At 45.1% G+C, this 13,959-nt stretch overlaps 1 pseudogene; it reads left to right on the forward strand.

Annotated features, from left to right (window-relative positions):
* The first annotated feature begins 1,974 nt into the window (after positions 1–1,974).
* LOC136367764 (E3 ubiquitin-protein ligase makorin-2 pseudogene) lies at positions 1,975–13,453 on the forward strand (annotated as a pseudogene).
* The last annotated feature ends 506 nt before the right edge of the window (positions 13,454–13,959 follow it).

Consider the following 13,959-nt stretch of genomic DNA (forward strand, 5'->3'; position numbering starts at 1 on the left):
ACAGAGATAATCTGGGAAAAAGGAAAGGATTCTGGGTTCATATGGGTGAGCAGAATTTGGTCTCTTGCATTTGAAAAAACCAGAGCTTTGTTTTCCTTTCAGTTTTCCCTTATCTAGCTTGAGATTCTTCATCTGCCAAAAATAATATTGCATATTACTGCCAGAACATTTATCTTCGTTTTGAGCACATTTCAGAGACAAGACTTGTTCAGGAGAGCCTGGGAGGGGACAAAGGCTATGATTTTAAACCTCATCTTTATCTCTAGTCTCAGTGCTTTTTAAGTTAAAAGACAAATCAGAAAAAGACAAAGTCACTCACGCCGAGGGAGGTACCAATTTATCTTCAGACAACACAACCTCTATTTAATTTTCCATCCAGACACCCCATCACCCTTTGCCAAAGTGTTGTATGTACACGGGGCTGGATGAGGTTGGGGGAGGAAAGCATTTTTCTGCTGCTAATAGCAATACCTTAGTGTCACTCATGATTTATAGCCAGCAAAGAATGCTTTTTCTGGTCTATGTTCTGTTCACTGTAATGAGTGCAGAAGGAAAAGTGCAGATGCCTCATGGAGCTCACAGGAGGAAATCTTCATTAGTCCAGTTCTCTCCAGTGTGGTAGCAAGGACTGGGGACATTAGAGGAGAAACCCTCTTGTTTATAACCAGCTTATTGAAGTGCACAGGCATGGAGTTGTCACTGTGTGCTCTGCTAATGTGTCACAAACTTTCAGACACTGCTCATGTTCAAGATTCACAAGCAGCTCAGCCACATGGTGCTTCTTGCCGGGGTGTAGAAGGAAGAAGGAAATTAGAGGACAAGATTTCAAGATATTCAGAAGAGGAACCCTTAGGTTATATGGATCTATGCAACCTGGGGTAGATTGTTGGCTCTGCAAGGAGCAGGATCAAAGGGGAATGAATTCTGCCATGGTGCAGGAAGAACAGTCTCAATCAAATTAGAGACAAGTAAGAAATAACAACAAACTTGGATCCATCATGTCCAGTACTCTGTTGTAGATTGAGGCAATAAAAGATGCTATTTAGGAAAAGCACACTTGCTTGTCCACTTTAGTAGTCCATTCCCCTCATTCCTCTAACAACAGCCACAATTGTTGTATCAGCTATGTTAAAGTGGACATCCCTGCCTAGGGCATTTAGTGTCCATGTCTAGACCTTTTGTGTGTGATTTTGTCTAATTGCTGCCTAACTCTGACAACTCTGTCTGCTTCCCAGGGCAGCCAATTCCAGAAGTTCACATGCACAGTGTAAAAAAGCACTTCCTTTTATCTGTTAAAAACCAGTTCCCTATTAGATTCAGCAAATGCTCGCTTGCTCGCTGGTTCCAGAACTTCCTGAACAGCAACTGAACCAAAGCTTACCTAGGGCCTTCTTCAAACAAAGGTGCTGTCCTCATTTTTCAGCATTCTTCTCTCCTAAGAGAGAATTCTTCTCCTTCTCTCTTCTTGTTTCCTAAGACGGTTTCTTCATCCTTCATCATCTTGTTTGTCCTTCTGTTGACCTCCTTTAGTCCCACAAATACTACAATGAGCTAAATTTTGCTCCTAATTCCTGTGAAGGAGTGGGATCTATCAGCTTTGTTCTGACCTTGCTTGGGATCAACCACATGAGTGCTTTTCAGTAGGTGAGGAGGAAGGACATCTCCTGAAAAAAATGTCAAGCTGCCTCTCCTTGCCTGCAGTGTCTCTGTATTCTTAATGAAATCTCATTACACTGGTCACAGAATCAGTTCAGTGAGCTGTGAAATGCATCCCCAGTTTTGTTTTTGAAGATGAGAGACAAAAGGGCAGTCAGATCCCTCCCTCACCCTGCACTCTGTATCCAATAGATTTATCCAGTGGCAAGACTGGAGTTGAAATGATCCTGATACTGAACAAGTGTCACAGATCACAGCTTCATCTGTCCATTCCACGAAACTGAGAAATGAGGAATTATGCATTTCAGGAAAAGAGTGATGAGGTTTTGTTACTTGGCAACTGTAGCACCCACATATTTGGGAAAAAAATTGGATGAGAACATCCTGTACCTCAGAAAAATCAGCCAGCTTAGGTGAGGAGGAAGGGAGCTGGCAGCAGATCTCCAAAACTTTGAGCCGGAAAGATCTCGTGGGGCTTGTAGAAGCAAAAATTGCTTTATGTCTTCATGCTCCTCAGCTTGTCTCCTCAACGTGACCGTCTGCCTCAGTTTCTGGGCTCTTCATGGTGAAATAATCCATTGTTCTGCCATTTCTGTCTCGCAGAGGAATTTCACAGCCATCTGAATGGGCTCTAATCCACCTGCCAGCTGCAATCAGCACACAGCATGGCTGCACTCCTGTCAGCCAAGATCTGAGCACCAGAAAAAAAAAATCTTCAAAAGAGGAATCAGCAAGAGATCTGCATGTGAAAACTGGGGAGGGGGCAATCAAACCTGAGGGTTTGGTGAGTGTACACACAGGGACAGCAAACCTAGGCAATGAGGCCACGATAAAGTTTTACTTGCCCTCTGCAGTGGCAGTTGACTTCAGACAAGAATTCAGACATGGTTATTAAAATAATAATTTAGGGCTTCACTTGCTGGGAGCCAATCTCCAAGGCTGAGCTCAGCAGATGGCTGTGTTGCTGGACACCAGATAATGCATTTATTGCAGTGGTTCAGCATTTTCAGTCCACTTTTGTTACTGATTACTTTGCTGTGTGAAATCCCATTTCTCTTTCCTAGGTTGGATATAAGAATCCAGTGGTTTCAAAGAGCAGATCTTAAGTCTCCAAGACAACCCTGCAGTAACCAATTAAGTAAAAGTAAGATAACAAAACTACCATGGCAAGAGCTGATTGAAATGGTCTGTTGGTTCAAGGAGCACAACATCTCACAACTGAGATTGCTACGGTGGCAAAGATGTCTTATTGTGGTCTTTGTAAGGTCTGTCTGGCACGGCAGTGTGTTATGTGAAATTCCAGTTGGCTTCATGTAAAACCAATGACAGTTGGGTTGTTAATACCCAGTAGTTCGTTTGGAGTCCTGTTTTTTCTAATTACGTCATTAAAAGGACATGAGCTAATCTCACTGCAACCCAAGCAGACAGAACAGCCCGGCAAGAGCCTGTCTCTGAGACTCAGCTATTAAAGCACTGCTCATAGGTCTCCCAGAGAGTGGGGAGACGTTCTGGGCTATTTTCATCATAGTATAAGAAAAGGTCATAGGAAATAAATGTGAGGGAGATGGAACTTCTTTGACTAAACCATTCCTGATCACAGGGTGTCTCACTTCTTCCAAAGCTCCTGTGATGGTGGTTTCATCTGCTCCCCACACAGTCTAATGTGAACCCTTCCCAATTGCAACCAATAAATCTCTCTTACTGCAACCTATCACTTCTTGTCTCCTGGCAGACACAGATAATAGTTTATTACCTTCTATACTGCACTTTTACCTATTTGAAAGGTATTATCATGCATCTTTTCCACTTCCCCCAGACTAAATCAAGTAATTTTTCTCTGCATCTCCTTGCGGGGCTCATTTGGTGTACCTCTTGCTGTTCTTGCTGCTGTCCTCTGGGCTCTCTGTGTTCAACAGCCAGAAGTCAGGGGCCAGGCAGCACACAGCCATGATGAGCACAGAGCAGGTGAGTGAAAGCGCTGTGTGCAGAGAGGGTGTTGGGAGGCACACAGGTGTCTGTTCTCACATGATTTGCCAACAAGCAAATCCTCCACCATCTTCAAGTACGACCAGAAGGAACAGTGTGCACACAGTGCTTGGTACAGGTGTGATCTGAGGGGGCCCACAGCCCTGGGGTGAGCCACAGCCACTGTGCTGCACCTGGCAGTTCCCCTGAGTGTGGTCCCACCACCACATGGAGCAAGCAGAGTAACAGGACAGAAATCTGGGACAGCTCAGGGACAGAAATCTGTGTGGCTTGAGTGGAGAGCAACAGAAGCCCAGTGCCCTCAGAGTTGTGCTGTGCTGCAGTGACCAAAGTAACAATCTGGAATTGAAGCTCAATTACTACTTGGAAGCAATTTGCAGTGGACTGGAAGATCTGGCAGCTGGGAGCTCCTGTGGTGACAGGGAGCAGCTGTGTCCATAATTGGTGGAGGGAATGTGGGAGAGTGCTGCCCGTACCTCCACGAGGTCATGGGTGAGATATGCGGGCTGAAAGTGCTTCACTCTTTCAACAAAGAACAGAGGAAGGCTCACAAGATGATGTGCATGGCAACATTTGAGCTTGATATGGAGAAGGCCTTTGCTTTCCAGGCCAGTCAGGTCAAGGTGTGCAGCATCTGTATGGAAGTGCTGTGTGAGAAACCACCAGCCTCTGAGAGGAGGTTTGGGATCCTCCCCAACTGCAACCACACATACTTCTTGTCCTGCATGTGGCAGTGGAGATGCGCCAAGTAGTTCAAGAAATCCACCACCAAGTCCTGTCCAGAGTGCCAAATAATATTCAAGTTTGTCATTCCCAGTGTGTACTGGGTGAAAAAGCAGAAGAAAAATGAGCTGATTAAAGAATTTAAGCAGAGTGGGGAAAAAGCCCTGCAAATACTTTGAAAAAGGGAAAGTAATGTGCCAGTTTGGATGAAAGTGTGTTTGGAAGGAAGTTTTGCAGGGAACAAAAGGGCTGGAGGAGGTAACAAGGCTCTGCAGAAATGTTACCTTCCCTGAGCAGTTGCTCTGTATACTGGAATGCACAATGGGGAACTACTCTTTTCCAAGCACAGTGACTGCCTCTACACTATGGCAGTAGACCAGGGTCTTTGTTTCACTGTCAGCTGAGCTATTTCGATGTTCTGACTCATCCATGTAGTAAAAGCAGCAGCACTTGCAGCACTGTTTAAGCCCTCACAGGTGAAAACAATTATAAGGCAGAAGTTTCCCTACAAGTTGCACCAGCCATGTGGAGTTTTTAATTTTTCCCTTTGTGGGTGTTGCCTCGTGTGCACCTCTAGGTATGTTCACAGCATGACCATGGTTTTCTAGGACATAGGGACACAAGTGGCAGGAGGCCACAGTGATCATGTCCAAACCTGCCTTTCCTCAGGAACCTGATGCCTCACAAATTGTATCTGAGTCAACCTCAGGACTATTTCTTGTGCTGCCTTCACCTTTCTGCACTCCCTGTCCCTGCTGTGAGTGCTGCAGTCACTTCCTTCTCACTGTCCTCTGTAGCTCCTGTTCAGGCAACCTTTAATTGCTACTTCTTCCACCTTCCCTTGAAGAACAGCACTTACATTATATTTCCTTGTGGATAGAAAGTAGAATTCTTTTCAGCTGGTTCTCTCTTCTAGTTAAAAGCCTGATGAGTTGATCTTAGATTCCTGAGCCTTGCCTTCTTCTTCTATGAGACAGGACAAGTGCAGCACCCAGAGGCTTGTAAATCCTGTCATCTGTGCTGCTGCAGCAAAAAGCATTGTCATTGAACACATCTTACAATGATTGTGTTGCCATCAGCTGGGGATCTTGAAGGCAGATCTTACCTGGAAAGTGCTGCTAAATGCTCCGAGAAAAGCAGATTTTGAATTCTCAGGGGTAAATATTTATTCCAGACTCTCAAAAAACCTAGTGATTCGTGAATCCAGGTGTGGGAGGGTTTTCAGTTGTGACAGTGCTTGGAATTTTTCAGCAGCTTTTTTTCTCTTGCTCAGGCTTCTCATTAACAAGCACTATTGGTCATGGCAGCAGTTACACGGGTGTCCTGTCAAATGGAAGAGCTGGAGCAGAAACTCTTTGTGCCCTCCAGCGCATTCATTACTGTTTTGTCTGTTCAAGTTCTGTTTCAAGTCATGGATTCCCCTTGGATCCTTATGAGGCCATTCCATGGATGAATGAGCAGCTGCTTTCTGACTCTCAGCACACATTTCCCCTTTGTTACAGTGCTCTCATCAGGTCTGGTCACACTCCCATGTATTCTGGTATTTCTGGTACCCTGCACCATCTTAGAAGAAGCAAATTAATAAACTTCCTTGCATGCACACCTTTCCCAATGCCCACTTAAAAACCAGTCCTGTGGCAAAAATTCTTCACTTCTGCACTCAGATAACTGGTGATCTATGAAAGCCAGTTACAAATGAGGTTCCTAAACAGAATTTAATATAATGTTGTTGCAGTGACTGTAAAGGAGTGAAGACTTGATGTTTTCAATCCGGAGTTACAAGGGCTTGCACTTTTATCAGTCTATTTGATTATAAAATCCTTATCTCTGTTGTATTGTAGGTATTGGGGTATCTCAATTTGGTAGTTAATAAACTCTCTTGCATGTCTATAGCCCTTTTATAACATCTAGGACTTCTTGAGTTTCATGGCTACCACAATGCTATATAGAGCTCATTCCCTTTATTCACAGGTCATTGTGCTAATAAATATGAGAATAGATGCCTTTGGGCATTAACAAACAGGTGCAGCCTTGCAGTGTGACAAGGAAATTATTTTGTCTGGGACTTTCCAACGGTATATTATCAGAGGGAACTGTGTAAACAAGTCAGTGCTTGTTGGAAGGAAGCACAAGTATGGGACTTCATTCCTGGCTGTCATCCGACTTCACAGTCCACAAAAACTCTCTAAGGCAGTGCATCTCTGAAGGCTGGAGGCAGCTTGCCTGTGTCTCTCCATGCAAACTGTGCTATTGAGGGTCTGTTCAGGGACCCTCCAGAGTGATGAATATGCCAAGTCACTCCAAGGTATTATATGAAAAGAGACCCTGGCACCAAGTTCTGCTTGCAGAGACTTGCAGACATTTAGAAATGTTGTCATGCAAGCCAAGATACAGCTCCAAATTCTTTTAATTCCTGCAATGATCAGACAACTGCTGAATGTGATAAGGCAAGGATTTCAGCTCAAAATCGACTAGGGAACAGGAAGGGAAAAGGAAAGAGTCAGTAGACAGATACCAGGTAGGAGATGCAGATGTTAAAGCTTTGATGTTCTCCCCTTCAGCGGAAAGAGTGGAGCCAAGATTAGCAGCACTGTGCTCAGTAATGGCATTATCCTGCTCAAAACACTGGGAGATGCAATTGTTCTGAATGTCACTGTGTCAGGGTACTTGATCCTCCACTCAGTTTGTTCTGTTTGAAACCAGATTAATATCTGAGACCAGGATTGCACCTTTTATACTTGACAGTTGGAGCTGGTTATTGTTTTCAAGCAAAATGCCTTCTTGCTGGAGAGGCATTCCAGCACTTGTCCCAGAGCAGTTAGTGTGGTTTAAGCCAGTAGCTCCTCTGAAGGAGAAGCTGGACCATTTCTCTCCAAGCTGTGCTCTGATGGTACAGCCCTGGTGCAACACTGTCAGCATCCCAGACATACCTCAGACATGACACTGAACAGTACACCTGAGCCTCCTTGTTTTCATGGACATGGCAGAGCAGGAGAATGAGCAAGACTCTGGAGGGATTCAGATGTGTTTTGTATATCCCAGACAAGCTCTGGTGGTATACAAGCTCTTTCCAATGTAGCACTCTGTGATTCACATCTCTCCTGTTGCTCATTGCATCTCCAGGGGAAGATATGAGTGCAAGGAGTGGCTTGTTCTGGTGTCTATCTCTAAAAAATATGTATTTAATTATCATGCAGGAGGCAAGATGGAAAAAATAGTCTCACTGCTCTGGGACCAGAAATCAGTGGAATTTATCATGGATCTCAGGTCTTGGGTTCCTGTTCATTTTGCATTCTGAGATAGCTTTGAGAAGACTCTGCTGTCTCCTACCCAGTCATGTTCTACCACTATTGAGACAACGAGCTGTGCTGTCCCAGGAGAGAATCTACTGGCTCTTGCTTTCACCCCTGGCACAGTGCTGCCCTTTGCTGCTGCAGTGAAAAGTGTGTCCATAACTTCTGCCAGCCTTTTGAGGAAGCTTTAATCAGGGAGGGGTGAGCACTGCTGAGACATGGTGAGGCTCAGCCTTCCTGAGGAACCTTATCCTGTTCTCCCAGAGGCTCTTGCTGCTGCAGCTCCACAGTGACCAAATCCCTACCTGTGCCAGGTAATATTAGTACAGCTGTGTGTGATGTGTGGGCCTCCTGTCTGTACTGTAGGGCAGAGACTTCAGATAGTGTCAGCCAGAGAATGTGGGCTAAGACCTTGACTTGAAGATTCCCTTTCCTTGCTAGCTCTACATTCCTGAGAAAATATTAAGTTATGGTGTGGGGTCACCCTGAAGTCCTGCTGTGTTGGTGACAGCTGTGGGGCAGCTGTGCTGGAAGATGAAGTTTCACAGTGACAGGAATAGACGTTTATCTCAATCCAGTTCACTAGTCTTGGGTTAAAAATCATGACTGACCTGAATTTTCTGAGATGCTGAACATGCGTGACTCTACTGGGTTCGGGAGACATCCATCTTCAGGTATTCTTTTTAATCTCTTTATACTTCGGGTTTTTTAATCATTCAAGTGGGGAGTGAGAAGCAGCATTTACCTGCCTCCCACCACATACATATAAACTGATGTTGAGGAGGCTTCACTGCTGCTGCTGGCAAAGTCTCAGAGCTGTACCCTCAAGTGCCAGAGCTCTGCGTAGCTTTTCCTTCACAAAACACATAGATCAAGTCAGGCGTGCCATAGTGAACAGGCTCAGCACATGGCACACTCTAATTCCACCTGGTGATGCCTTCATAAGGGGGATCTTCTTATTAATGAATGAATTTCCCATTCAGTGAAACACATTTCTGTACTTCACAAGTTGTAAAGGGATCTGAACAAACACGCTGCATTGGGAACAGTGAAAAACACCCCACTTGGATCAAAAGCATCAACATGCTTGTAAAAGGAAAGAGGTTTATCCTGACAGACCGTGCTCAGGGCTCCACAGAGGTTTGTGCAAGTAGATAGAGAACACAACTTAGAATCAGTGGGAGAAAACTCAGAATCTGTTTATTGAGGCAAGACCATTTTTCTCGCCCACTGGGGAGAGCTCCAGCTTAATTAGGATAATGACACATCATTCCTGACGTTCCTGAGGAAAGAAATGAGTAGGACCAAAATATATTACTTAAAGACAATATATTCTGGATCTTATGAAGTGTCAGACTTCATCAAGACTTTGCCTTTAACAGCCACCAGCACTGTATCCAATCCTTTCTAATACACTCCTAGGGCCTTGGGGAACTTCTCCTGGTCTTTTAGACAGTGATGAATTTATTCTTTAGATGGGAAGTTGTTCAGCTCCTGTGGTGTTTTTCTTTCTATTTTTTTTTTTTTTTTTTTTTTTTTTTTTAATCTCAACAACCAGTTTTTTAAATGAGTACATTATCCATGGGAAGTTTTAGTGGGTTTTGGACTCTTGTGGATATCGTATGCTGCTCTGTGATCAACTGGCAGTAAAGCTGGAGGTATTTCTTCCTCTGAGCTTTGAATGGTTATGTTTCCATTTCACTTTCCAAATCTGAACAAAATTAGAATTTCCAGTTTCAAAAGCTCTCCCCTTTCCTTTATCAGCAATAAAGAAGAAATTGGAACATTTGCCTGGCCTGTTCTGCACTGTTCATTATTTTACACAAATGTATCACTAGGTTTCTCTTCTTCATAAAGTCTCTACAGACAGGCTTTTAAACTGTGCTTCTTGTGATAGCTTTCATTATTTTCAACACCTAACATATAATACTTTTATGTCTCATTTAGTAGAAAACTGTAAAGATCAAATTTCCGTTTAAAATATGAAGCCTTGTTAACAGTTTTTTGAAACAACTAAAATAGAGGAGTCATATGAATCATTGCTTCTCTTCTATTACTTAGGAAAAAAAAAAAGAATAAATGTCTAGAAAATGTTTTCTGTAACCTTTTTGAAAGAAACATATTTCACTGACTGTAAAATATGTGCTTGTTTGCCTGCTGAGGAAAAGATTGGTTGGATGGTGACTCAGGAGCCAAAAGCAATTTCAAAGAAGAGAGGTGGGTTCTGTTTTATAAACACAGAAATCCCAAGTGCTGTGTGTGGCCAGAACCGCCTCACAGAGAAATTGAAATTTTTATGATCCTAGAAGATTAAATGAGAGATTGGTGCAATAACTCTGTTGGTTTAATGTATGCTTTGTTTTGGATAACACAGGAAGAGATCTTTTGCTGCCTAAATGGAATGTAACACTTTTGGTCCCTTTTCTTGCTGGTTCTGTGCTGTGAGTTCAGTAACAGCCCGAGTTTTGTTTTGTTACTCCCACCCCCCAAATCCTGTGTATATAACCAGAAACACTGAAAATGTTAACATTTCTGAGATCCTTAATGTTTGTTCTTGCAAAGAGCTCCCAAACAGACCGGAATTCATCAGAAATACAACAAATCCCTTTGTTGCTTTTCCACTGGTGCCATTTTAAAAATAGCAACATCTTTATTGCAACACTTTTGTGGGAAAGGGGCTCCTTTACCCTTCAACAGTCAGACAGACACTCCTTCTGTGTCTCCAGCCCTTTGGCTGCTGCTCTCACACCGTGCAGTTACTGTCAGCAACAAAGCCCGTGGATGGCACAGTGACACAGGAACTGTAGCAGATGAGTGCATAGAAAGAGGGACAGGTTCTGTGTGGTTTTACTCTCAAAGGAAAGAAAGTCTCCACAGCCACCAGTGCAATGTCAGAGCAAATCTCAGGGAGGTTTAAAGCAGCTTAGAAGGACTCATGGAAACTGTCCCTGGTGACTACAGCTGACAGCAGTTCCACTGGCTACTCCTAAGTCCCGTATCACACCCCACTTCACCATGGGTCCCACAGCAGGTCCCATAGGGGTTTAAGCTCTCCACCTCCATGGGGAACATGATCCCCCAAAGCCCTTGGCAGTATTTTTCTCCTTGCTGCCAAGCTGTCTCAATCTCATTTGGCTTTTGTTTCATGGGATGGAGTCATGAAAGCCTCCTGGAAACTGGTGCTGCTCGAGGGCTGACACAGAGATTATGTCAAATCCCACTCTGAGGTGATGCCTCAGCCCCACAGCACTTCCAGGACAACATTATGGTGACTGAACTGGAGCAGGGATGGAGCCTTGGAAGGCATGCTGGCCGAACTGTTACTGAATAGCGGAATAATCTGTTACAATTTCTCCTCTATTTAAGCAGACTCTGGAGTCGACTCTTCAGAAGTAAAGGCTGGTACCTGCTGCAGTCCTGTGTGCTTGCCTGTCTTTTGAACTCCTTCAAAGAGGCCCTTGTACTTTGTCAAGAAAATGAAGAGGGAGATTCCTGTGTAATCTCTGTCAATACTTTTCATTTCCCGAGGTAATGACACATGAAGTGTCCTGGGGAGAGAGCGCCTTTCCCCTCCTGACACAGCAGGGCCTCCACCCCAACACAGCTGCTTCCCTGCTCCTCAAAGGGCTATCACAGTGCAGTTAAAATCATTTACATGTTGTTAATGTAATTTTTTTTTCCCTGAGATATAGCCATGCAAATGCCTCTGGAAGAGTCAAAATGCCCAGTTTAGGAAAGAATTTGAGTTTCTAATGCCACCAACAGCACGCACATTGTCAGAACTCCTCCATGAACAATGGAGTTTCTCTGAGAGAAACTCGGCTGCTTTCCTTCAAATGGTTATCTCTTAAATTATTATTTTTAGTTGTTCATTAGTCCTGTAAAGTCAACCAGCCATTTTGTTCCAAATATTTGGCTAGGTAATAATTCCAAGAAAATTCTAGTGGTCGTGTATTGATCCAAATATAAGTATGGAGCTTTGGAAAAGTAGAGGGGTTGGACGAAGTGTTTGATGCAGAACAGACAGCTTGCCTCCAATTATCCCAAATAAACACTAACAGAGCACAGAAATGGCTGCAGGACTTCAGGAGAATAAATAACCATTTGCAGATTGAATTCTGGCTGTTGTATCATTGCTTTGTGGGGTTTATTAATGACTGGCTCGGTGAGAAGAGCCCTTTTTCTGCTCCTCCACAATCAGAGGAGGCACGAGATAGATGTGGTTTACATTTATCTAAAGTTAGAAGTCATGATGTAAATCTCAGAAATAGACATGAATAGAGAAAAAATCAAAAATGTGTAATTCGAAAAACGTGTTCAAGCAATAGCTGCACAATATCCTGCTTCCCAAAAGGTTCAGAGGAAGAGGGTTATGGGTAGAGAGCCGAATGGGGCTGTTTGTTTTCTGGGGAGCAAAGCACTAAGTTTTAACATTCATGAAAACCGAGGAAACTATTACTTTGTTGTATATGGAAACTTCTAGCCTTCAAAATTCAGAGAGAAATGTTGATAAAGAACTGCTGAGACCAAAGGTCCTGAGAATATTTGGAGTGGCTGCAGTACCTGGGGTAATTCCCTGTTCCCTGGCAACTCTCATGACACAATGGTGACACAGTGCTGGTCCTTACACCCAGCACTGAGCTTCTTTGGATTTCCAGCTGGATTGCTGCTTGTCACTCCACCTGCCTCATCACTGGGACTGGGAAGCTGCTGGCTGCAGTGGACTGACTCTGGGGCCCTCAGGAAGGACATTGAGGGGCTGGAGAAGGGAACAGAGCTGGGAAAGGGTTTGGAGCACAAGTCCTACTAGGAGCAACTGAGGGAGCTGGGTGTGTTTAGTCCAGAGAAAAGGAGGTTTGGGGGTGACCTTACCTCTGCAAGTCCCTGACAGGAGGGTATAGCCAAGTGGCGGTCAGCCTCTGTTTCCAGGTAACTGTTGGAAATGATGTAATGTTTCTAATTAATTGTTTTAATTAGGAACATTAAATTTATTTTAAAAATGCAATTTATTTAAAAAAATGCATATATATGTATTACAGTGACACAACCAGGAAGACAACAAGAGGACTTAGTTTTAAGCTGTCCCAAGGAAGGTTTAGGTTGAACAACAAGAGGAATTTAGCAATTAATTCACAAATTTAGCAATTAATTCTTCTAACCTTTTCTAGCTTCTAATTTTTAAGTATATTGTTTCTGCCTTACCAGCCAGGTTTCAGCTTTTTCTTCTTTTGATTTCCCTGGAAAACTATTTTATTAATAGCTCTGAGGTCTTGTACTAGTCTGAATCCATTCATATGTGGCTTCTTGACCAGTGAGAATATTATACTCTGACTCACATTTCCCTAGTAATCCATGTTGAATATATATATGTATATATATATATATGTGGAATTTTTTTTTTCCCCACAAAAAGGGTGATTAGGCACTGGAGCGGGCTGCTTAAGGAGGTGGCATCACTGTCTCCAGAAGTATTTAAGGAAAGACTGGATGTGGCACGTGCGGTCTGTTTGACACGGTGATGTTGGATCATGGGTTGAACTCAATGATTTCAGAGGTCTAGTCCAACCTAAATGTTTCTGTGATTGCTGGGACAACACCAGCGGAGCCTGGAGCAGCACTTTGCCCCGGCGGTGCGGTGCTGCACCAGGAGCAGGGCCAGGCCTGGACCGCTGCTCCAAGGAGCGCAGGAGGGAGAAAGGCGCCAACACGGCGCACGCACGGATGAACCGAAGAGCTCGATGCTGGTCCGGCAGAACGCAGCCCCAGTGCCACGGCCCGACTCCTTGACTAACTAAGCGCTAACCAAGCGCTAACTAAGGCGCGCTGCCCCGCCCTCCCGCACCGCCCTCACGGGAAATGGCGGGAACGGGCTCCGCGCACGCGCAGGAGGAGGGACCCCTCCCGGCCACCATCCCGCCCCGCCGTGCCCCGGACGCCGTCGCCGCGGTCACTTCCGCCGGCGGCCCCGGTACGGAGGGGCCGGTGCAGCCCCGCTCCGCCCGGGCCCGGCCCGCAGCCGGCTCAGCATGCTGGGGCGGCCCGCCCCGCACAGCCCGCCCGCCCTGCACCGCACGCACGCACGCTCCTCCCTGCGCGGCCGGCCCGTGGCCCCGGTGCTGCCTCCTCCACGCCGCCGCGCTCCCGCAGGGACGTGACCACAGCTCGCCGCCTGTCCGCCCACGGCCTGGAGCTGTCCGGTGAGTGGGGACACCTGGGAGGGGGCAGCGGAAACATTTTTAGCAAGACCGGAGGAAGTCGCTCCTCTCCGCTTGGCCTCGGGCGTTGTGGAGGGGACGGGGCT

The sequence above is a fragment of the Sylvia atricapilla genome, chromosome 14, assembly GCF_009819655.1.
Source record: "Sylvia atricapilla isolate bSylAtr1 chromosome 14, bSylAtr1.pri, whole genome shotgun sequence".
NCBI classification, from domain to species: Eukaryota; Metazoa; Chordata; class Aves; order Passeriformes; family Sylviidae; genus Sylvia; species Sylvia atricapilla.